The sequence below is a fragment of the Lathyrus oleraceus genome, chromosome 5 (genome assembly GCF_024323335.1).
Source record: "Lathyrus oleraceus cultivar Zhongwan6 chromosome 5, CAAS_Psat_ZW6_1.0, whole genome shotgun sequence".
NCBI classification, from domain to species: Eukaryota; Viridiplantae; Streptophyta; class Magnoliopsida; order Fabales; family Fabaceae; genus Lathyrus; species Lathyrus oleraceus.
The window spans coordinates 288,875,594-288,901,054 of NC_066583.1; positions in this window are offsets into that span (position 1 = coordinate 288,875,594).

A 25,461-nucleotide genomic window follows, 5' to 3' on the forward strand; every position below is an offset into this window, starting at 1 on the left:
GTTTTAAGCACCCAAAACATCCTTAGTACTCTAAGGGAGCCCTTTTCACTAATGTTGTAAGGTAGGTTGTGTCGCAACGCGAAAAACAACCGGCGGGAAAAACAAACAAACAAAGCCGCCACCGTGCGTTATTTATCCCAAAGGAGGGAAAGGAAACGCTCGAAGTAAACCTGGAAAGGAAATGGTCTTACGACCGGAGATTACAAGGATCGGGAGTCGGTTACGCAAGGGGAAGGTATTAGCACCCCTCACGTCCGTCGTACTCGACGGGATCCACGCTCAAAAGAATAAAATAAGGTTGCTGAATAACTGCTCAAAGAATGCACACACGCTGGAATCAAACACAGATGGAAGAAGGAGGAAGGTGACTCGGCAGGATGTCGCATCCTGGCCCTACGTAGTTTGTCAGAAACAAACATCAGAGTCAACGTAGTTCGGGGAAATGGGAAACGGGCTCGCTAGGATATCGCATCCTATGCCTACGTATCACATCTGGAATGAGAATCAGAGCTACCGTAGTTCGGCTAACGCACGCCGAAACAAACTCTAAAAGGAGACGCTGAGACGTCAAAGCAAACATACAAGCGGAAACAGACTGCCAATCAATGGACTTATATCCGACTCCAAACAACAAACACCAATAGGATGCGGAATGCCAATCGCTGGTCTTACATCCATCTCCTAACAACAAACAAACAAGGAAACCGAACGCCAATCGCTGAACTTACATAGACTCCACGCACACGAACACAAATAGGAAACCGACTGCCAATCGCTGGACTTACGTCAGACTCCAAGCACACCACAAACAGGAAACCGAATGCCAATCGCTGGGCTTACATCAGACTCCAAACACACCACCAAAAGGTTATCAAATAGACAAGCTAATAGGGAGCCTGGAACTCGAGCCTAATAGCTGTCAGGCAAACACACACAAAAGAGAAAAAGGGCGCCCGGAGAGATCTCGCACGATCTCCTGCCTACGTACCTCATCTGGTATGAGGATCAGGGCGACGTAGTTCCCTTTAACAGGGGAGAAACTTTCTCCTAACCAGAGACCGGGAAATAACAAACTAATAGGGAGACTGACTCGAGCCTAAAAGTTGTCATGCAATCCACAATGGTCCTAGGTCGAGGTATCTGATTATAACCTAACTCGCACAGGCAGCAAGTCAATCACACAGCAAGTAAGCAACACGGGTGAACAGGTATCACACGCTATATGCAAACAAGTGGCTCATACAAGTTTGGGCTTTAGTCAAGGGGTCAAATCAACCTCGACAAACAAGCCAACTGGAAAGGGGTGTTCAGGCTCTTAACCTCTAACATTGAGAGTTAGGGTGAGCAGATGAAATGAAGATGAGAGTTATGCCTCATAGCTCTTAACCCAGGCCTGGGTGAGCTTGAATCAAAGAAGGTGTGGGAGTCCAGAATGTGGGACTCTATTCCACATGACTGACACAACAAGATTTTGGGTTTTTATTCAAAGTGCATCAACACATGGTGTGAGCAAGATGAATGAAACAACTGAGTAGCAGGGGATGGATTGCACATCCCTTCTATCTGCCAATGCCTCTTCACTTAGGAGGTCTTTATATGTACAAGGCACAAAGATAAACAAACACAAACATTGCCTCTTAAGGAGGACTTCAGACAGGTGCCTGCCAAAGTAACATGACAGGTCTTCCAGACTACATGGAGAGTAGGAATTTACCTAAGTGGTATGCCAACCACAAGCAAAGAAACTCAAATAATGAGTTAAAGCGGCTAAAGTACCTGTGAGAAAAGCTAAACCAGTCAATATTTACGTTCAGACAAATCAAACAATCAACAGTTAATAGATCTCAACAGATAGACAAAACCAATATGCACAATGAGTAAGCCATAAGGCAAACACTCAAGTGAATTATCATCAAAGCCTACAAAACAAACAAATGTTAGCAAACAATAACAAATGGCCAAGCTCAAATGAAGAAGCAACATCAATCATGGAGATGCATGCTTGAACCTGAAATTCACAACTCAAAAGGTGAGTCCAAACCCCTAGGGCAAAGCCTAGGGTCAAAAGTGAAGAAGAAATTCAAAACAGAAGCTAAAACTCAACATAAATCATCCTCAATCAATCATGAACATGTCCTAAAAAGGACCAAATCAAAATCATCAAGCAATGTCATCATTCAACCAAGAGAAGGCAATGCACACAACATGATCATCAATTGGACACACTAGATGAGAAAATGCACATCAAATCAGAAATGGCTCAAACAATTCTGGAAATTTTCATGAGCATTCAACACATCAAACACAATTACCATACCAAAAATTGTAAACATAAGAGATCAATTGATATGGAAATGAAAAATGATCAAATAGGATATCCAATTGTGTGACATGCATTGTCACACCATATTAACATGTACATAAAACAGGGATGGAACATGAGAAAAATACCAAACCAAGCCTAAAATGTCAATCAACATGTTAAGAATCATCATGCAAAATTTCATGGCATTTGGATCAATATCAAGCATTTCACAATGGAAAGAACAAGGCAATGTCACAAAAGTATACATGTTTACATAGTCTAACACAATTTATTTTCCAGAAATGATAAAATCACAAAATCAAAACCATAAAATTCTAGACATTTCAAGGATCATGTAGGAAAAAACCTGGAATTATTTGGATCATTCTACAATTAGTTATGATTTTTTGAAGATCATGGAAAAAATGAAATAAAAATTGAAAAAAACATGAAAATAAAATGAAATGAAGAAATTGTGGAAACGCGCCCAGCCGGAATCGAAGCGAGGGAAGGCTCGCTGATGAAACGACGTCGTTTTATTAGTGCCCTAGCCAAAACGCAGGAACGGACGCTACGCTGACGCTAGGTGGACGCTAGTGGCGGAAACCACCGTCTTCTTCATGAAGACGGTGGTGGTTACTGTTCACGATTTTTTTTCCAGAATTTTAAAATAAATACATCAATGGAAAGCTTGCAACATGAGGAATCCAAATCTACCATTATTAGATCTACAAACTTTAATTTGCCATAACTCCATGAATATTGCACCAAATTTCATGTTCTTTATATCAGCGGAATCAGCACGCAACGAACTACAAGATTATGTGCATAAAAACAGGAATTAAGAGATGCGAAATTTTGACCTCTTGAAGCTCCAACAATGGCAGTGGTGGATTCAAGTGTCCAGTAGCATCCAAATCCCTTCTATCAACCTTGTAATGACTTCTGAAGTTGAAATTGAAGCTTGGAATGGCTTGGATCTAGCTTAGATTTGAATCTCCATTATCATGTTCTTGATCTTCAAGTGCTCAATTCTTCACCAAATTCTGCAATCAATGGCTTGATCTGTACCAAATGATGATCAACAATCCAGAATATGCAATAAAAAACAAGTGTTCTTTGAAGAATTTTTGAATTTGGAAGAAGAGAAATTTTGGAGGGAAATTTTCAATCTAGATCTAGAATTGTGAAATTATGAAAATTCTGTTATGATTAGCTATTTATATGACATGTTAATCCATTTCCTAATCACACTTAGCTTGGCTAATGAAATTTTAATTCAAAAATGAGGTGTAGTGCAAATTGGAAATTTCACCCCATTCATGCAACATGCACGTGAACAGTAACAATGGCCATGCATTTTCACTTAAAACCATATTTTGAACATGTTGGAATGGTTAAAAAGCTCATATGACGCACCAATTTTGAATTCATGATTTTCCCTCCAAAATGGGCATGAAAATGCAAGTGATCATGTGATGAAATTTTATGCAATGCCTTAATGGATTTGGAAAGTTCATGTCATGAGAAGAATTATGCAACAAGGAGCACTCAATTTGGAGTCTTGGTTCAAAAGATATGGCATTTTGAAGTTCCATGCACACTTAGCAATGATTTGATCATATCTCCTCAACCATTCATCATAAATTCATGATCTTGGACTTTTTGGAAATGGGAGAGAGAGATATTCAACTTTCATGTTGGACAAAATTTCATTTGAAGCTTCTTTGATGATGAAAGATCAAGTTGAATTTGAACAAACAACTTTCCGTTTTTGGAAACTTCCAATTACAGGTCACTTTCCATTTTGGGAAACTTTTGATCTGACCTCAAATTCTTCAAGATATGCATTTGACATGATGAATAAGCCTCTTTCGAACATGAATGAGATGTTGAAACTCATTTCTCCACCTCCTAGCCCTCAGTTGACTTTCTGTTGACTTTCTGGTTGACAGATGACTTGGAAATGCTCTGATCAACTTGAGCCTCAACCACTTGAGGAATCGGCTCCAAAAGGAACCCCTAGCTCTTGTAAGATCCACATAATAATCATATGATCTCCATCCAAGAAATAAACCCCATCTCCTCGAGAAACCCTGACTGGTAGAATGCAACTGATTAGGGTTGACCAGAGGTCAAAACCCTAATCCCAAAGAATCTGAGCATGAACAATGAGCCCCTTGAGGATGACATAACCATGATGATGATGATGTACCCTTGCCAATAAGATAATGCTCAAACTCCTTGAAGGACCAAGAAACCCTCATTGAAGCACAAACCCTCAGATGGCTAGTGATCAATCCATGAGACCCTCAGGCATGAATCTCTTAACCTCTCTATCTTCTGAGAAAGACTTAGGAGGATGACTTGCTTGTTCTCATAGGATATGCAACATGCAAATATCTAATGTCCTAAAAAATGAAATGCAACATGCTAAACTAGTCCCAAGAAGAGGAGGGCAAATTTTGAGGTGTTACAGCTGCCCCTATTCAATCCATTGTGAACCTGTCGATATGAACAGCCTCGGCTTTCAGATGATCAGGGTGAAGAGCGATTGAATACCAAGAACAGACGAACAATTTGCACTCCGCTGGGAAATAATTAACAATGCCTGTCAGAATTGGCAAAGATGCGATCTTAAAAGAAGAACCCGTCTGGTACGGTGAACGTCGGCCTGAATACTGAAAAGAAATATTGACCTGGATATCAAAATAAATGTTAACACAGGAACCACCATGGCCTGAACGCCGCTCGTCAATCTGAATACTTAACATCGGAACATGAGAGTATTAACGTTGGTCTGAACACCGAGAGATTGGCCTGAATGACGCTTCGGTCTGAATACCATTTTGGTCTGAATACCGCTTCGGTCTGAATACCATTTCGGTCTGAATACCATTTCGATATGAATACCGCTTCGGTCTGAATACCGGAAAACTGGCCTGAGTGCCACAAGTACTTCGACCTGATTGTCGGAAACTTCTTCGATCTGAACATCGGAAACCGGCCTGAGTGCCACAAGTACGTCGACCTGATCGTCGGAAACTTCTTCGATCTGAACATCGGAAACCGGCCTGAGTGCCACAAGTACGTCGACCTGATCGTCGGAAACTTCTTCGATCTGAACATCAGAAACTGGCCTGAGTGCCACAACGGTCTGAATACCCGAAAACTGGCCTGAACGCCACATCGGTCTGAATATCGGAAAAACTTGTCATGCCTGTCAGCATCGGCCGAAATAAGGGACGGTGATAAATAAGGCGGCACGCGTGCCAACGACCCGTGCTGGGGATAACAAGCCATGAGCATGCTATCCTTACTTAATCCATTGTGAACGAACAATTTGCGCTCAGCTGAGGATTATTCTCTTTTTGCTTTTCTTGAAACCCCAAAACTTCTCTTGACTTTTATTATTATTTCCATCTCCGCCCGACAGAAACTCTTCCTCCAATATCACACTACTGGGGAATACTGTTGATTCAAAATCACGACGCTGAACTCCTCAGAGTAACATCTTCACCCTCTGGCGACACCAATCCTCAAACAGTAATTACGGCTTGGGACTAATTTATGCTTGCAATGCTTATGCATGACGATGATTTTTTAGCGTAATGCTCCATAATCATGGAAATGCTACGCAATTAGCTATGCAATATGCTATGCTTATCTAAATGATGAATGCATAAAAAGTGTCCCCCTCAAGGGACTCTTCTAAGGAGCTCGAGGCACTCTGCTGAGAAACCCGATAACACTCCAATCTCCACCCTGCTGGGGAATAGCACTGCTGCTAGGGAAAAGACAACCCTTGCCAGGGATGACCTCCACTGAACCCGATCCGCTTGGGGACTTCGCTGGGGAAGAAACCACCAACGCATTCTGCGGGGAAAACAACAATCTTCGACTTGCTGGGGAACTTAACAAGCTCCGCCATGCTAGGGGAAACAACTACTTGTAGGAGAATTGCCATCCAAGGCGCAGCGGAATTTAAAATTTCTCCATTTAGTGATCCTTACGAATGGGCATGATCAGTGATAGAATCGTTACCTCTTGTGGCGATTCAAACCTTTGGTGCAGATCTCTGATAATGATCAAAACCTTTGATACAGATCCACGGGGCGATCACGAACGTTGAACGATGACAACGTCTCTACTCAGTCCACACGAACGGATTCCTTCAATCGTAGTGCTAGCTGTTGTCAATGAAGGCTTTGAGTGAGAGAGAGATACGAAATTCCAACTCTTCAGTTGTGTTTTCTGTCTCAGTGAGTTACTGTGGAGTAACAATGCTTCTACCCAAGGGGTTCTATTTATAGAACCACTTGTGTGGGCTTCAAGCCAAAAAGCCCACTTAAGTGCATTTTGGCCCATATCTCATAAAATGCCAAAATCACTTAAGTATTTGGTACCTTACCATATTTCGTATTCTACTTAAGTACACCGTACCTTACGATGTTCCTTAATTATTCTATCTCTCATCAATCCGTCCTTTGTGTGTGACCCTATAGGTTTTCGCGGCGTTGGCAATTATATTAAATCACACATTTAACATAATAAACAGTGAGCGGTATCTAGCAACACATCACTGCTACCCAAGTCACGAAAATGTCATGTGATCTGACAAAACCTCCTGTGATAATAATTATGTGTATAATTACCCATTTGCCCTTATGTCTATATTGAACACAAGGTATAGACCGTGTCACCCTTGTCCAGTTCAATATTGGGCCCATAGACATTTATCCTGTTACGCAGGATTGGCAAATCCCATCTAGGACAGTCATGTCCCTCAGCATGCTTCGTGGAGTACCCATCAACTGTCTTTATGGTTATCCAGTTACGGACAATGTTGGATCAGCAACAAAGCACTCGACTCTACATCTAGGATCCATAGTGGTTTCAGGTCGAAGAGTGGTATACACTATCATCACCATGAGAATAACTTATGACACTTTGCATAACTTTCTATATAGTATTCTCATAGCGGGTCAATCCGGTATAAATATTACTCCTAATATTCATACCTATGTTTAAGACTTGATAACTCTTTATCCATGATCCATGAGATGTGATCATCAGTCTACAAACATAATAGTCTTAATGCTTTAATGTTATCCCACTTCACATTAAAGCTCGACTACGGATACTTTAAGAATAGTGCCCTTATGTTTAATGTGTTCTCATGATTAAGTCACACTTAATACATTAAACGGACTATCTATTCTAGGGACTTTATTAATCAACCATAATAAAGAAAATGCCTTTAAATAATTCGATACAAGTACCAAAAGTATTGGCCTCTAGGGCTTACACCAACACTACCCACAGACACCTCCGCTGGGGAAATATCAACCTTCAGGCCTGGCTGCTGAGGAAATACCAATCTCGAAATTGCTGGGGAGATAACCATCCCGACCCTGCTAGGGAAGACACAGACCTCGAATCTGCTGGGGATAATAATTCCGCCTCTGCTTGGGGAAATAAGGAAAGTCTGGCACAGAACACACGTCGACTCGTCGAACCCTGGTATTCAACATCTAAACCCAGTGTCAGCTTTCCACTTTTGAGAGCTCCCAGACTCGTCTGGACTTTTCTGATTCATCACCTTGTATTCTCGCCTTCTCCGTACTCCACGGAGATCGAACCCCCTGGATTCGTACAAACTTTCCAGTCCTCAGACTTTGAAGAGTCTTCTTGATTAACCTTCCAGGATCGTCGTACATTCTTTCATCGTCTTTTCACCATTCTTCAATTTCTCCTGTCCCTAACTGGACTCCACGAGGATCTATTATCAAAAAGCTTCACATCACAACCTGCAAGTGAGTGAAAATATCTAACAGCCCCTGCAAAAGAGATCGTTAGATAAAAACGTGCCCCAGGCGTGCCAAGATTTCAACACCTGGGTCACTCAACTTTCCGAATAAGATTTCAGGTTTTCAATCTTATAAACATGCATTGGAAGGAACCTGTATGTCTTAAAATGCAAAGATTCTTTATCAAAATAAACAGATGTTTTTGCAATCAAAGCGGTACTGAAAACAAAAACAAAATTATTTGACTGAATATGCATTTTATTGATTGAAAAAGGTGTGGCTTAAAACTGAGCAATACAAAGGAAGCAATTCCTGAAAAGAGGTAATTGCGCACAAAAGGAAAAATCTATCCTAATGGCAATGTGAAAACCGTGATCTCATCGAGTTCCAACTCGGTTACACCCCATATGTCCTCAAGACTCTCCGTGCTTTCTGCCTTCTGAACAAGACGCTTCCGACCGATCCCTACCGAGGATTATCCATGTGTCTTAACCAAGGTACCAACGATCATGCCAGACGCAGTTGTTCGTTTCAATCCCTCTTTTGCCTGGACCGCCCTTTCGGGTTTTCAGTCCACCGGGTGTACAATTTTTTCTTTTTATCCCTAACTTTTGCCCGAACCTTTTTCATTTTTTTGGTTCGCCGGGATGCCCATTTTTGCCTGGACTATTTTATTCTTTTCGTCCAGCGGGTCTCTTATACGAAATATTTTTTAACTGCGTCCGCATTTACAGGGGATGGAAAATCCTCGCCATCCATGGTCGTCAACCACAAGGCTCCACCAGAGAAAACCTTCTTGACCACGAATGGACCCTCATAATTGGGTGTCCACTTGCCCCTACGATCGTTCTGAGGAGGAAGGATCCTTTTCAGCACCATATCTCTCACGTGATACACACGAGGCCGCACCTTTCGGTTAAAAGCACGCTTCATCCGCTGCTGGTACAACTGCCCACGACAAATGGCCGCCAGCCTCTTCTCCTCAATCAGGCTCAACTCTTCGTACCGAGTCCTTACCCATTCAGCCTCTTTCAATTGTACGTCCATCAGGACTCTCAACGACGGAATCTGGACCTCAACTGGCAACACGGCTTCCATCCCATACACAAGCAAGAAAGGCGTTGCCCCAGTAGACGTGCGCACCGAGGTTCGGTACCCATGCAATGCAAACGACAACATCTCGTGCCAATCTTTATAGGTCACAACCATTTTCTGCACAATCTTCTTGATATTCTTATTGGCTGCCTCAACCGCCCCATTCATCTTCGGACGATAAGGAGAAGAATTGTGATGCTCAATCTTGAATTCCCAGCACAGTTCTGCCATCATCTTATTGTTCAAATTAGAACCATTATCAGTAATGATTCTCTCGGGAACCCCATATCTGCAAATGATGTCTCTCTTCAAAAATCTGGCAACAACCTACTTCGTCACATTTGCATAAGAGGCTGCTTCCACCCACTTGGTGAAGTAATCAATAGCCACTAATATGAACCGGTGCCCATTCGAAGCCGTAGGCTCAATCTTTCCGATCATATCAATGCCCCACATAGCAAACGGCCACGGAGATGACATCAAACTCAACGGATTTGGAGGCACGTGCACCTTGTCAGCATAAATCTGGCATTTATGACATTTCCGCACGAAATGGAAACACTGAGCCTCCATTGTCATCCAATAATAACCAGCCCGTAACAACTTTTTCACCATTGCATTCCCACTGGCATGGGTACCAAACAACCCCTCGTGAACCTCCTTCATCAACTGGCTTGCTTCTCTGTCATCAACACATCTAAGCAAAACCAAATCGAAATTCCGCTTGTACAAAACCCCATCCTTGTTCAAGTAGAACACCATGGCCAACCTCCGCAGAGTCTTTCGGTCCTTCTTGGATGCTCCCTCAGGATATTCTTGGGTCTCCAAATACCGCTTAATGTCATAGTACCACGGCTTCTCATCATCAGGCGCTGTTTCAACAGCAAACACATAAGCCAGTCTATCCAGACGTCCCACCTCAACACTGGGGAACTGATTCCACCACTGCACCTTAATCAAGGCAGCCAGAGTAGCCAAAGCATCTGCCAAAGGATTCTCTTCTCTCGGCACATGATGTAATTCCACCTTGGTGAAAAACGTCAACAATCTCCTCATATAATCCCGGTATGGAATTAAATGAGATTGATGCGTATACCATTTTCCGTTAACTTGATTCACAACCAAAGCTGAATCTCCATATATAACAAGGTTTTTGATCCTCAAATCAATCGCCTCCTCAATCCCCAGGATACAAGCTTCGTATTCAGCCACGTTGTTGGTGCATTCAAATGTTAGCCGGGCAGCAAAAGGAATGTGGGATCCTTTCGGCGTAACCAAAACAGCACCAACTCCACTACCATTCACGTTAACGGCCCCATCAAACATCAGAATCCATTCGGATTCAGGGTCAGGCCCCTCCTCCGGGATCGGTTCCTCACAATCTTTCGATCTGAGAAACATGATGTCCTCATCAGGGAATTCAAACTTCATTGGTTGATAATCCTCAATGGGTTGCTGAGCGAGATAATCAGACAATACACTCCCCTTTATCGCCTTCTGAGAGGTATACTGGATATCGTATTCAGTCAAAATCATTTGCCATCTCGCAACCCGCCCGGTCAATGCTGGCTTCTCAAAAATATACTTGATTGGATCCATCTTGGAAATCAATAAAGTGGTATGAACCAGCATATACTGCCTCAGTCGGCGAGCAGCCCATACCAAAGCGCAGCAAGTTTTCTCGAGCAGTGAATATCTTGTTTCACAGTCGGTAAACTTTTTGCTAAGGTAGTAAATCGCATGCTCTTTTCGACCAGACTCGTCATGCTGCCCCAATACACACCCCATAGACCCCTCGAGGACCGTCAAGTACAGAATTAACGGTCGTCCCTCCACAGGAGGCATTAGAATCGGAGGCTCCTGCAAATACTCTTTTATCTTTTCAAAAGCCGCTTGGCAATCATTATTCCACCTGACCGTTTGATCTTTTCTCAATAACTTGAATATCGGTTCACACGTGGCTGTTAGGTGAGATATGAACCGTGAAATGTAGTTCAATCTACCTAAGAAACCACGAACCTCTTTTTCTGTTCTCGGTTCAGGCATTTCTCGTATCACTTTTACTTTAGCAGGATCAACCTCGATTCCTCTTTCGCTTACAATAAACCCCAACAATTTACCGGACCGCACTCCGAAAGTGCACTTGTTCGGATTCAACCTCAGTCTGAGTTGTCTCAACCGGTCAAACAACTTGGCCAGATCTACCAAATGCCCCTCTTCTGTTTGGGACTTCGCTATCATGTCATCAACATAGAATTCAATTTCATGATGAATCATATCATGAAACAAAGTCACCATGGCCCTCTGATAAGTAGCACCGGCGTTCTTGAGACCAAATGGCATCACCTTATAGCAAAACGTGCCCCACGGTGTGATGAACGTTGTTTTCTCCATATCATCTGGCGACATTTTGATTTGATTATAGCCAGAAAAGCCATCCATGAAGGAAAACACCGAGAATTGAGATGTATTATCTACCAACACATCAATGTGAGGTAGTGGGAAATCGTCCTTCAGGCTAGCTCTATTCAAATCCCGGTAGTCCACACACATTCTCACCTTCCCATCCTTCTTCGGGACTGGCACAATATTTGCGACCCAAGGCGGATAATTAGTGACAGCGAGGAAGCCAGCATCCAACTGCTTCTGAACCTCTTCTTTAATTTTCATGGCCATCTCAGGTCGAGTTCTGCGCAACTTTTGCTTCACTGGAGGACAATCTGCTCTCAACGGTAGCTTGTGCACCACAATATCGGTATTCAACCCTGGCATATCCTGATAAGACCAGGCAAAGATATCAACATACTCTTTCAACAAGGCTACCATTCTGCTCTTAACACTTTCCTCCAACGCGGCCCCGATTTTCACTTCCTTCCTGACCTCCTCGGTGCCCAGATTCACAACCTCAACTTGCTCCTCGTGCGGCTGAATCACCTTCTCCTCTTGTTTCAACAACCTGGCTAATTCCTCCGGCAGTTCACAATCTTCTTTGCCTTCTTCTTCGGCATGATAGATCGGATTGTCGAAGTCATATGAGGGTGTAATAGGATTGTTATCAATGAGATCCGGAGAAAGATCGCATCTGCATGAATGTTGATTCATGCACTGCTTTAGAACCGGAGCGAAACAAACGAAAAAGGAAAATGAAAACATTGCCATTTTTATTTTTGTTTTTAAACTGCAAAAATAAATGAAAAACAGGGAACATCGCTTTTAATGAAAAACATCCTTTTATTGATGATGCAAATATTGCAAGTTGAAACATATGAGGTGGCCCTTACAATGAACCATTACGTTTCGGGCAAAACGCATGGCTTTCATGCAGACAAAATTGAAAAACAGGAAATATTACTTTTCACGTAGAGTGACAGTGATGATCTTTTCGGCCTTCCAGTTCTGGATCTCCATCCCTGGTACGCACGGTTTTATCCATTGATCAATCTCACAGTCACTGTCGACCTCTTCACCCACCGCACAAATGCGATCTGGATCCAGCATTCCAGCACTGGTGAACGTGAATGGCGGACAACGTCCTCTGCTCTGCCCAGACGAGCCTCGACCCGGCTGATAGACAACCCCAAACCTGTCTTTCTTGGCGGCGATATCCATCATTCTTCCCCAACCTAGGGCTTCTCCATTCTTCACCACCTCAGCAGCCTGCTTGTACGAAGAAATGGACGGCTTCTCCTCTTTAGCAAAAATAGCATTCTCCACCTTGACGGTTTCGAATGCTTGACTTGGCGTTTCAACAATTTCACCGTCCATTTCAACATATTTGAACGATGATAGGTGGCTGACGAAGATGTCTTCTTCCCCACAAACCGTGACGACCTGCCCGTCCCAGATGTACTTCAGTTTCTGGTGCAAAGTCGAAGTCACTGCCCCAGCAGCATGGATCCACGGCCTACCCAACAAGCAACTGTATGCCGGCTGAATATCCATGACATAAAATACGGACTTGAACACCTCGGGCCCGATCTTCACTGGGAGCTCCACTTCCCCGAACACAGCCCGCTTCGAACCGTCAAAAGCTCTCACCACCAGGTCTGTGGGCGTCAAGATCAACCCTTCGCAGTCCAGCTTCGCCAGGGCTTTCTTTGGCAACACATTTAAAGAGGAGCCGGTATCAACCAACACGTGCGAGAGCACGGCTCCTTTACACTCCATGGCAATGTGTAATGCCCTATTATGATTCTGCCCATCCACAGTCAGATCCAAATCGGTAAAACCCAGCCCATGGCTGGCATTGACATTTGACACCATCGTCTCCAACTGATTGATTGTTATCTCCTGGGGAACATAGGCTCTCTTCAGTATTTTCAGCAAAGCCTCCCTATGCCCCTCGGAGCTCAGCAACAATGACAAAATTGAAATCTTGGATGGGGTCTGCTGCAAATGGTCAACAAGCTTATACTCTGACTTCTTGATGATTCTCAAAAATTCCTCAGCTTCATCATCAAGTTCTCTTTCCGAACCACCAGGCGCCGGTGTCACCACAGGAGTACCCTCGCTCACCACCTACTTCCCTCTTACCCTGGCTAAAGCCTCGGCCTTATCTTTCTTTTCTCTCTCTCCTTCCCCACTCCTCAAAGCGTCCGGTGCAAACAACCTTCCACTACGAGTGAAACCACTGGGTCCGGCATTATCCACCTTTGAAACGGTGGTTTCACCTGCAGTCTGATCATCCAACTTCTCCCCATTGCAATATACTTTTCCACCATAATGCCACGGCACGGCATCATCATTGTCATAAGGAATTGGCCCAGGTACCATGATAGTAACTGGAGCCGCATCTGCCAGCGTTGACAAATCAACCGGGTCAAAGTAAATGGTTATGGTGGAGACATCCTCCTTCTCCGAATCAACCTTCTCAAATCTGAAGCTTCCTTCATCCATCAGGCTCTGAACAGCTTCCCTCAATAATACACACCCATCGGTAGCAACGGTGCACGCAGCACAACAGTCATCACAACCCGGGAAGACCCCATTCTTCAACAGCTGCCTCTTGACCTCAGCCAATGGAGTTCTTAACCGGTCCACATCCGTTATCCAGATTCTCCCATCCTCAGAAATTGCATTCACCCCCATTTGACCATGTGCGGGCATGGGATTAGCATTCACATTCGGAGATGGTGCAAAATTGATTGCCTTAGAATCCACCAGGTCCTGGACAACATGCTTAAAAGCTTTACAATTCTCCACATTGTGTCCAGGGGCACCAGAGTGGAATTCGCACTTGGCGTTCTCATCATAGCTGGGAGGCCTCTGATCGGGTCTCACTGGAGCCAAAGTTCTCAGCTGGACCAACCCCAAGTCTTTCAACTTTTTCAACAAGAATGAGTAGGTTACAGGTGGCCTATCAAATTGACGATCAGTTATTCGCCCTCGCACCTGATACCCGGCCCTCTGCGGTCTCTGTTGAAATGGTTATCGTTGTTATTGTGGTTGTTGCTGTTGTTGTTGATTATCAGCAGGAATGGTTACCGCAGTAGTGTGCTGGTAGTAACGATCCCTACTCTGTCCCCTCTGGGCATACACAGCGCTGGTGTCACCCTCCTTCTTCCTCTGACCATTCCCAAAGGGCTTCTTCGACCCAGACGACGAAGCATTACCCTGGATCTTTCCTAGCTTCAACCAGCTTTCTATTCTTTCCCCAGCCACCACTATATCAACAAAGTTGGTAACCGGGCATCCAACCATCCTTTCTGCAAATGTCCCCTGAAGGGTACCCATAAACAGATCAGACATTTCTCTATCCACCAACGGAGGTTGGACTCGGGCCGCCAGCTCCCTCCACCTCTGTGCATATTCTTTAAACCCCTCGTTAGGCTTCTAAGACATACCCTGCAATTGGGTACGACTAGGAGCCATGTCAACATTAAACTGGTATTGTTTAAAGAATGCATCTCCAAGATCCTGCCAGCTTTTGATATCAGATGACCTCAGCTTGGTGTACCATTCCAAAGATCCCCCAGACAGACTGTCCGTGAAGAAGTACATCCAAAGCTTTTGGTCCATTGTATAAGCAGAAATCTTTCGAACGAATGCCTAGAGGTGAGTTTCCGGGCAAGAACTCCCATTGTATTTGTCAAACGCAGGCGCTTTAAACTTTTGCGGGATCACAATCCCCTCAACAAGCCCCATGTTCGACATATTGACAACCCCCAGAGTAGCATAGCTTTCAAGAGCCCTGATTTTCTTCGCCAGCACCTGAATCTCCTTGTTGGGTGGTTGGACACCGTATTGACCGAACTGTTCATTAAGCACGGAGAACTGGTCTTCTTCTCTATCCTCCTCGGCCCCAAAGAAAGGAGGAAACAGACTATCTTTCAAATTGTTACCCATCGGACCTGGCCCACCGCCTGTGGCAACACCGAAACCACCTCCGTTATTTGTCATCACACTAGCAGTTGTTTTCTTTCTGAGATCTCCCCCATCCCTGGAATCACCAAGGCCATGGTTAGAGACACCCTCTAAATTGATACCACTGTTAGCAGCTGAAGCCCGCTCGAGCTTCTCCACTTTATCAGCAAGTGCTTTCTGCCCCACGGCAAACCCTTGCATGACATTGATCAGTTCGTTCATTTTCTCCTTCAGCTCGAGAATATATGCGTTGGGTAGATCCATCATCCTGGATGTGTTGCGTCTAGTAGGATATTTGTGCGGACGTGTTGCGTGCAAAGGAATGATTCTACGTGCGCGAGCAATGATTCCTGAAACAATCAAGCACGTTAGAGACCGACACCTGCAAAATAGAAGACAAGTTATTATGATTCATGCATGAATGCAATGTCTATCCATATGAGGAACACTCTGTCTTTCGATCCTGGTTTCATCGAGACAGATAATAATTTGACAGCCACATTCTGACATCAATCATCTAATTTTGCCAATCCGAGCAAAGATATATGATTTAGCAAAAATATCACCCAACCATGTGTGTGCGATGTGAGTGCATACAGAAAAGCAAATAAAGCTTGAAGATCAATCACTGAATGATAATAACCACTGTATATCAAAAGTGCACTACAAGTGCAAAAGTCATATATCAGGCTGATACCAATCAAATACAATTCTCCAGAATCAGAAGGAAAATACAAGCAAGTGAATTCCGTCAACAGGCCTGATGGTAATCCAACACATGATAACAAAAGTCTACACCAAAGGAGGTCCCACAGAGGGCTCTGCATCATCAACCATCTTGGTAAACTTCACGGCGAACCTGAGCTCAGTGTTCTCCTGCTGCAATCTTCCTATCTACTTCTGGTGAATCTTCATCTGTCTGAAATAATGATCCCTCTCAGCACGATAGTGATCTCTTTCAGCAATAATCTTCGCTTTCTCCGCTTCCCATTCTGTGGCAAGGACTTTGGCTCTGACATCTCTCTGATTCTTCACAAGGACCTGTCTCCTCTTCTCATCTTCAATGACCTTCAAAGCTCTAGCTAGCTTCTCCTTGGTAATGTCGTGCTCCTTTATAGATGACTCCAACGCTCGGCTGACCTTCCGATAATAAGCAGTGTCTATCTCAAAGCGCTTCACCTCCATAGCATGTCTCTTATCCTGATCTTCTATTTTCCCTTTGATTTCCTGATTAGCCGTCTGAATCCTGGCAACACTCATCTCCAACTCAGTCTTCTCTACTTGCAGCTGATCTCTGGCTTTCTTCATCTCAAGGAACTCTTCCATACTGACAGAAGAACATGGCCCCTCAATCAAAGGACACCAAGGATCACCTCCAGGAAATGGTAGATGTGTGAGCTCAATCCTCTTCCTAAGCCAATCATCAAATGGAGGAAAAGACCTGCTATTAACCTTACCAAAAGGAACCTTGCCCTTTCTCTGAATGTCACGCCACTCATCAGACACTTGCCTCAATTTTGGATGATTACCCTCAATTGGGAAGTAGAAAGACTCCTGAATATCTCGTCCAAGAGGAGGCCCCTCCACAGCAAATCCCATTTGTCTCCTAAGAAGCACCGGGTTGTAATTAATGCAACCTTGAACTCCTATGAGAGGCACATTGGGAAGACTTCCACAACTGTAAATGAAGTCTTGTCCAGCCACACCATTGTGAGTCCAAGCTATGTCTTTGGCCCGCAAACCCATCAACCTGATTGATCATTTGACAGTAGGATCAAGAAAGACAAAGGCACCTCTGGAAGGCAAATACCCCATGAACCATTTGTACAACAGCTGAGCACAACACCGGATCAATCCCCCACGCCGCTTCTCGTTCAGATTATGGACCGAGTAATAAACATCCCCAACCAGGGTAGGAATAGGATTCCTCTGCACAAATAACCGGATGGCATTAATGTCTATAAAGTTCTTCTGGTTAGGAAACAGGATGATTCCATAGATACTCACAGCAAGCAAAGCACAAACAGTCTTCCAATTACCCAAAACAACATGCTCCTTGGCTTTAGCCTCCAAGAAACTCAGATGGAAACCGGGCAACTTTCCCTTCTCCTTCAAACCCCCCTTAGTCACCTCCGGGCTCAAATAAATAGCACGAGAAATCTCAGCTATATCAGGTTCTCCCTTAGTCACATAGAATGGAATCTGATCTCTAATCTGAAGACCCAAGATACTGGCATAATCTTCCATCAAAGGCCCCAACAGGTAATCCGGGAAAACAAAGCACCTCAAGCCCGGGTCTTAAACTGGAGAAGAGTATGGATGGCACTCCTATCTGTATCAGTAAGCCTGAAAACCAACTTCAGAATACCACCGTATCCCTCACGGAACAACCCCACATGGTCAGGTGTAATCAATGCTATCATATCTCTCAGCACACCAATCTCTGGATCGAAGAAACTGTAGACGACGTAATCTTTCAAGTCGGTCCTCATGTTTGGAACAAAGAAGTCTCTCAACCAGGATCTCGATCAAGAATGTCCCCTACATATGGATAAAACTGATTTAGATGCAGATAAATGCAAAATATGAATGATGCTGATGTATGAATGCAATGCACTGTGCCATCCTCCAAGTCATCTGAACATCCACTGCATTGAGTTACGGTCTCTAAACTGATCACAACCATCTGAGGTACTGAGCAACCATAAATCTGGCTCAGGGTAACGAAATAAACGGAACCGAAGGATATATCATCACCATCACTAGAGAATCACTGAACTGATAACCACAACATCATCTGAATCGACCCAAGGAATCCTGAAATAAACAGATCCCCACTAATAAATACCACGGACAAAACTCCGGCGTCTCAAAAATAAATCCATAAATCTGACTTATAAATAGAACTCTGATCAATAACTGAACCATTAATCACCATCAAAGTCACCATCAGAACATGCATCTGTAAGAATCAACCCTCCCCTCACAGGTGAATTCTAATCAGGTCATCCTAAGGCGGATAATGGTCTCGACAATCGGGCAAAGATACTCAACGGGTTTGCCCTTTCGGGTGTGCCGTTGCAGCTCTCATAAGATCGTCTAAACCAAAGATCCGGGAAAGAACGGTCACCGAAGTCACCAGCTCAGATGAGGTAACTCAACCAAAGTGGATACTCCACAAAGGAAAAGCTCCCTCAAAAGAACCTCGTCCGGCTTGTGGTATGTCACGTCGCCAAAAACATGTTGACCTAACATGAGAGGCAACATGAGACCACACTAATCCTAGGTGTATACTCGGGTCTGGGTTTTAGCCCCACTCAGAACACCCACCCCAAATCAGAGGAACCAACCTGTACAGAGTCAGCACAATGATAGTATGATGCATGCAAACATATATGCAAATAACCACAAAATAATAATCATAAATGCAATAAATAGAGCAACACAAGCAACCAAAACTACCCTAGAGAGCGCTAGGAATGACTCGCTTAGGGAAGATGGACCAGCAAGAGGTCAACTTCTATGTTGTCCCCAGCAGAGTCGCCAGCTGTCGCAACGCGAAAAACAACCGGCGGGAAAAACAAACAAACAGAGCCGCCACCGTGCGTTATTTATCCCAAAGGAGGGAAAGGAAACACTCGAAGTAAACCTGGAAAGGAAATGGTCTTACGACCGGAGATTACAAGGATCGGGAGTCGGTTATGCAAGGGGAAGGTATTAACACCCCTCACGTCCGTCGTACTCGACGGGATCCACGCTCAAAAGAATAAAATAAGGTTGCTGAATAACTGCTCAAAGAATGCACACACGCTGGAATCAAACACAGATGGAAGAAGGAGGAAGGTGACTCGGCAGGATGTCGCATCCTGGCCCTACGTAGTTTGTCAGAAACAAACATCAGAGTCAACGTAGTTCGGGGAAATGGGAAACGGGCTCGCTAGGATATCGCATCCTATGCCTACGTATCTCATCTGGAATGAGAATCAGAGCTACCGTAGTTCGGCTAACGCACGCCGAAACAAACTCTGAAAGGAGACGCTGAGACGTCAAAGCAAACATACAAGCGGAAACAGACTGCCATTCAATAGACTTATGTCCGACTCCAAACAACAAACACCAATAGGATACGGAATGTCAATCGCTGGTCTTACATCCATCTCCTAACAACAAACAAACAAGGAAACCGAACGCCAATCGCTGGACTTACATCAGACTCCACGCACACGAACACAAACAGGAAACCGACTGCCAATCGCTGGACTTACGTCAGACTCCAAGCACACCACAAACAGGAAACCGATTGCCAATCGCCGGGCTTACATCAGACTCCAAACACACCACCAAAAGGTTATCAAACAGACAAGCTAATAGAGAGTCTGGAACTCGAGCCTAATAGCTATCAGGCAAACACACACAAAAGAGAAAAAGGGCGCCCGGAGAGATCTCGCACAATCTCCTGCCTACGTACCTCATCTGGTATGAGGATCAGGGCGACGTAGTTCCCCTTAACAGGGGAGAAACTTTCTCCTAACCAGAGACCAGGAAATAACAAACTAATAGGGAGACTGATCCGAGCCTAAAAGTTGTCATGCAATCCACAATGGTCCTAGGTTGAGGTATCTGATCATAACCTAACTCGCACAGGCAGCAAGTCAATCACACAGCAAGTATGCAACACATGTGAACAGGTATCACACGCTATATGCAAACAAGTGGCTCATACAAGGTTGGGCTTTAGTCAAGGGGTCAAATCAACCTCGACAAACAAGCCAACTAGAAAGGGGTGATCAGGCTCTTAACCTCTAACATTGAGAGTTAGGGTGAGCAGATGAAATGGAGATGAGAGTTATGCCCCATAGCTCTTAACCCGGGCCTGGGTGAGCTTGAATCAAAGAAGGTGTGGGAGTCCAGAATGTGGGACTCTATTCCACATGACTGACACAACAAGATTTTGGGTTTTTATTCAAAGTGCATCAACACATGGTGTGAGCCAGATGAATGACACAACTGAGTAGCAGGGGATGGATTGCACATCCCATCTATCTGCCAATGCCTCTTCACTTAGGAGGTCTTTATATGTACAAGGCACAAAGATAAACAAACACAAACATTGCCTCTTAAGGAGGACTTCATACAGGTGCCTGCCAAAGTAACATGACAGGTCTTCCAAACTACATGGAGAGTAGGAATTTACCTAAGTGGTATGCCAACCACAAGCAAAGCAACTCAAATAATGAGTTAAAGCGGCTAAAGTACCTGTGAGAAAAGCTAAACCAGTCAATATTTACGTTCAGACAAATCAAACAATCAACAGTTAATAGATCTCAACAGACAGACAAAACCAATATGCACAATGAGTAAGCCATAAGGCAAACACTCAAGTGAATTATCATCAAAGCCTACAAAACAAACAAATGTTAGCAAACAATAACAAATGGCCAAGCTCAAATGAAGAAGCAACATCAATCATGGAGATGCATGCTTGAACCTGAAATTCACAACTCAAAAGGTGAGTCCAAACCCCTAGGGCAAAGCCTAGGGTCAAAAGTGAAGAAGAAATTCAAAACAGAAGCTAAAACTCAACATAAATCATCCTCAATCAATCATGAACATGTCCTAAAAAGGACCAAATCAAAATCATCAAGCAATGTCATCATTCAACCAAGAGAAGGCAATGCACACAACATGATCATCAATTGGACACACTAGATGAGAAAATGCACATTAAATCAGAAATGGCTCAAACAATTCTGGAAATTTTCATGAGCATTCAACACATCAAACACAATTAGCATACCAAAAATTGTAAACAGAAGAGATCAATTGATATGGAAATGAAAAATGATCAAATAGGACATCCAATTGTGTGACATGCATTGTCACACCATATTAACATGTACATAAAACAGGGATGGAACATGAGAAAAATACCAAACCAAGCCTAAAATGTCAATCAACATGTTAAGAATCATCATGCAAAATTTTATGGCATTTGGATCAATATCAAGCATTTCACAATGGAAAGAACAAGGCAATGTCACAAAAGTATACATGTTTACATAGTCTAACACAATTTAATTTCCAGAAATTATAAAATCACAAAATCAAAACCATAAAATTCTAGACATTTCAAGGATCATGTAGGAAAAAACCTGGAATTATTTGGATCATTCTACAATTAGTTATGATTTTTTGAAGATCATGGAAAAAATGAAATAAAAATTGAAAAAAACATGAAAATAAAATGAAATGAAGAAATTGTGGAAACGCGCCCAGCCGGAATCGAAGCGACGGGAAGGCTCGCTGATGAAACGACGTCGTTTCATTAGTGCCCTAGCCAAAACGCAAGAACGGACGCTACGCTGACGCTAGGTGGACGCTAGTGGCGGAAACCACCGTCTTCTTCATGAAGACGGTGGTGGTTACTGTTCACGATTTTTTTTTTTCCAGAATTTTAAAATAAATACATCAATGGAAAGCTTGCAACATGAGGAATCCAAATCTACCATTATTTTACTCTAATTCATCATATATTTCAAGAATCGAAGAGAAGAAGTATTGGATCTACAAACTTTAATTTGCCATGACTCCATGAATATTGCACCAAATTTCATGTTCTTTATATCAGCGGAATCAGCACGCAACGAACTACAAGATTATGTGCATAAAAACAGGAATTAAGAGATGCGAAATTTTGACCTCTTGAAGCTCCAACAATGGCAGTGGTGGATTCAAGTGTCCAGTAGCATCCAAATCCCTTCTATCAACCTTGTAATGACTTCTGAAGTTGAAATTGAAGCTTGGAATGGCTTGGATCTAGCTTAGATTTGAATCTCCATTATCATGTTCTTGATCTTCAAGTGCTCAATTCTTCACCAAATTCTGCAATCAATGGCTTGATCTGTACCAAATGATGATCAACAATCCAGAATATGCAATAAAAAACAAGTGTTCTTTGAAGAATTTTTGAATTTGGAAGAAGAGAAATTTTGGAGGGAAATTTTCAATCTAGATCTAGAATTGTGAAATTGTGAAAATTCTGTTATGATTAGCTATTTATATGACATGTTAATCCATTTCCTAATCACACTTAGCTTGGCTAATGAAATTTTAATTCAAAAATGAGGTGTAGTGCAAATTGGAAATTTCACCCCATGCATGCAACATGCACGTGAACAGTAATAATGGCCATGCATTTTCACTTAAAACCATATTTTGAACATGTTGGAATGGTTAAAAAGCTCATATGACGCACCAATTTTGAATTCATGATTTTCCCTCCAAAATGGGCATGAAAATGCAAGTGATCATGTGATGAAATTTTATGCAATGCCTTAATGGATTTGGAAAGTTCATGTCATGAGAAGATTTATGCAACAAGGAGCACTCAATTTGGAGTCTTGGTTCAAAAGATATGGCATTTTGAAGTTCCATGCACACTTGGCAATGATTTGATCATATCTTCTCAACCATTCATCATAAATTCATGATCTTGGACTTTTTGGAAATGGGAGAGAGAGATATTCAACTTTCATGTTGGACAAAATTTCATTTGAAGCTTCTTTGATGATGTAAGATCAAGTTGAATTTGAACCAAAAACTTTCCATTTTTGGAAACTTCCAATTACAGGTCACTTTCCATTTGGAGAAACTTTTGATCTGACCTCAAATTCTTCAAGATATGCATTTTACATGATGAATAAGCCTCTTTTGAACATGAATGAGATGTTGAAACTCATTTCTCCACCTCCTAGCCCTCAGTTGACTTTCTGTTGACTTTCTAGTTGACAGATGACTTGGAAATGCTCTGATCAGCTTGAGCCTCAACCACTTGAGGAATCGGCTCCAAAAGGAACCCCTAGCTCTTGTAAGCTCCACATAATAATCATATGATATCCATCCAAGAAATAAACCCCATCTCCTCGAGAAACCCTGACTGGTAGAATGCAACTGATTAGGGTTGACCAGAGGTCAAAACCCTAATCCCAAAGAATCTGAGCATGAACAATGAGCCCCTTGAGGATGACATAACCATGATGATGATGATGTAACCTTGCCAATAATATAATGCTCAAACTCCTTGAAGGACCAAGAAACCCTAATTGAAGCACAAACCCTCAGATGGCTAGTGATCAATCCATGAGACCCTCAGGCATGAATCTCTTAACCTCTCTATCTTCTGAGAAAGACTTAGGAGGATGACTTGCTTGTTCTCACAGGATATGCAACATGCAAATACCTAATGTCCTAAAAAATGAAATGCAACATGCTAAACTAGTCCCAAGAAGAGGAGGGCAAATTTTGAGGTGTTACAGGTTGGTATTTGTGAAAATATTTGTGCAAACATGATTGGGGAGATGAGAGAAGAATATACAAGTTATTTACAATTTTGTGTTTGAATGGATAAACCCATTGCCTACGTACCATCTGAAAAAGGTAGGATCAAAACCTCGTAGTTCGGAGTAAAAATCTCAAAAGAAGTTGGTGAATTGATTGGTCAAAAGCCTTAAGGTCTTTTGTTATCAAAGGGAGAAAACTCAACCTAAAACCACAAATCCACCATGTGAGGAGAGCTTTAACATGCTAGTGAGGGGTTAACCCTATAATAAGCATGGAAGACTTATAGTCCATCACTAAGGATATAGGTGAGTATTATATCAACCTCTAGGATAACTCAAACCTAATAGCTAATGTTTATGAAAAGCTTTGGCAAGAAGTGGTCATTGAAACCACAAAAACAATTGAGTGAGTTGTATTTACCAATGAAAAGTATTTACAAAGTAAGGTCAAATTTGACTTAGGATTCAATTCAAAATAAGTGTTATGAAAAGAGTTTGAAAAATCAAAAGCATAGTGCTTAAGTTTCTAATTTTGAAAACAATGTTAATGTTTGCACAAAAGTTTGGCTTGGGTTAGAGTGGAGGGAAGGAGAAGAATGGCTAGGTCCTAAACATGCAAAGATGAAGGAAGAGAAATAAAACCACATTGGAGTTCCCTTCTTGAGATCATAGTGATGATCCAAGTTGTTCCCTTTCCTTTGGAATTAGCAAAAAATAAGCAAATAACTCAAGCAATCAAGCACATAACAATCAAGCTCCTAGGAATCTTCCAATGGCTTTTGTATCTCTCACTTTGGATGCTCATGACAATGGTTCTTCTACTTGGCAAGTTTGGGATCCCTAGCACACAAGAACACACAAATCAAAAAGTTCCACAATGCAATAGAAAGAATGGACAAGAGTGAGTTTAGAATTAGGTCCTTTGAAAGTTCATCTTCAAGATTAAGCATTCTAAAGGCATGAGGCCTAGTTGCTCTTTGACTCCATTTTGCATAGGTAAGGTCCTAAAATCTAAGTCCTTTGTCCATTTGCATTGGGTTCACACAAACAAAACAAAACAAACACAATAGTATATACACAATAATGTGCTCAAGTGAGCAAAAGGCAAATTGCATAAACATAAACATGAGCTCAAGTGAGCAAAGGGAAAAAGCAAATGAAATAATGTACAAGAATATTAAATTGCATTAAAGTAAATTGCAAGAATTAAATGACTTGAATTAAAAGTTAGACATTAGTAGTTAGTGTTAGTGTGCCATAAGGCAATTTAGTGTTATGTTAAGCAATCGTAAGTGGACTAATGTAGTAGTCACACCTATCTGAGGCCGGTCAATAAAACTATAGACAACAAACACAAGTTAGAGACCATGACTAGTAAGCCAAGCTCCTACAACTTGCCATGCCAAAAGAAAAAAAAGAATGATCTTGTATGGATTTAGGTTTTTTGCTTGACCAAGAAGCAACCTATCTCTAATGCAAAGCCATTCACTTGATCTTTGATCAAGATGAATTAGATTTGAATCAAAGAAGGTTAAGCCCCTCATATGTC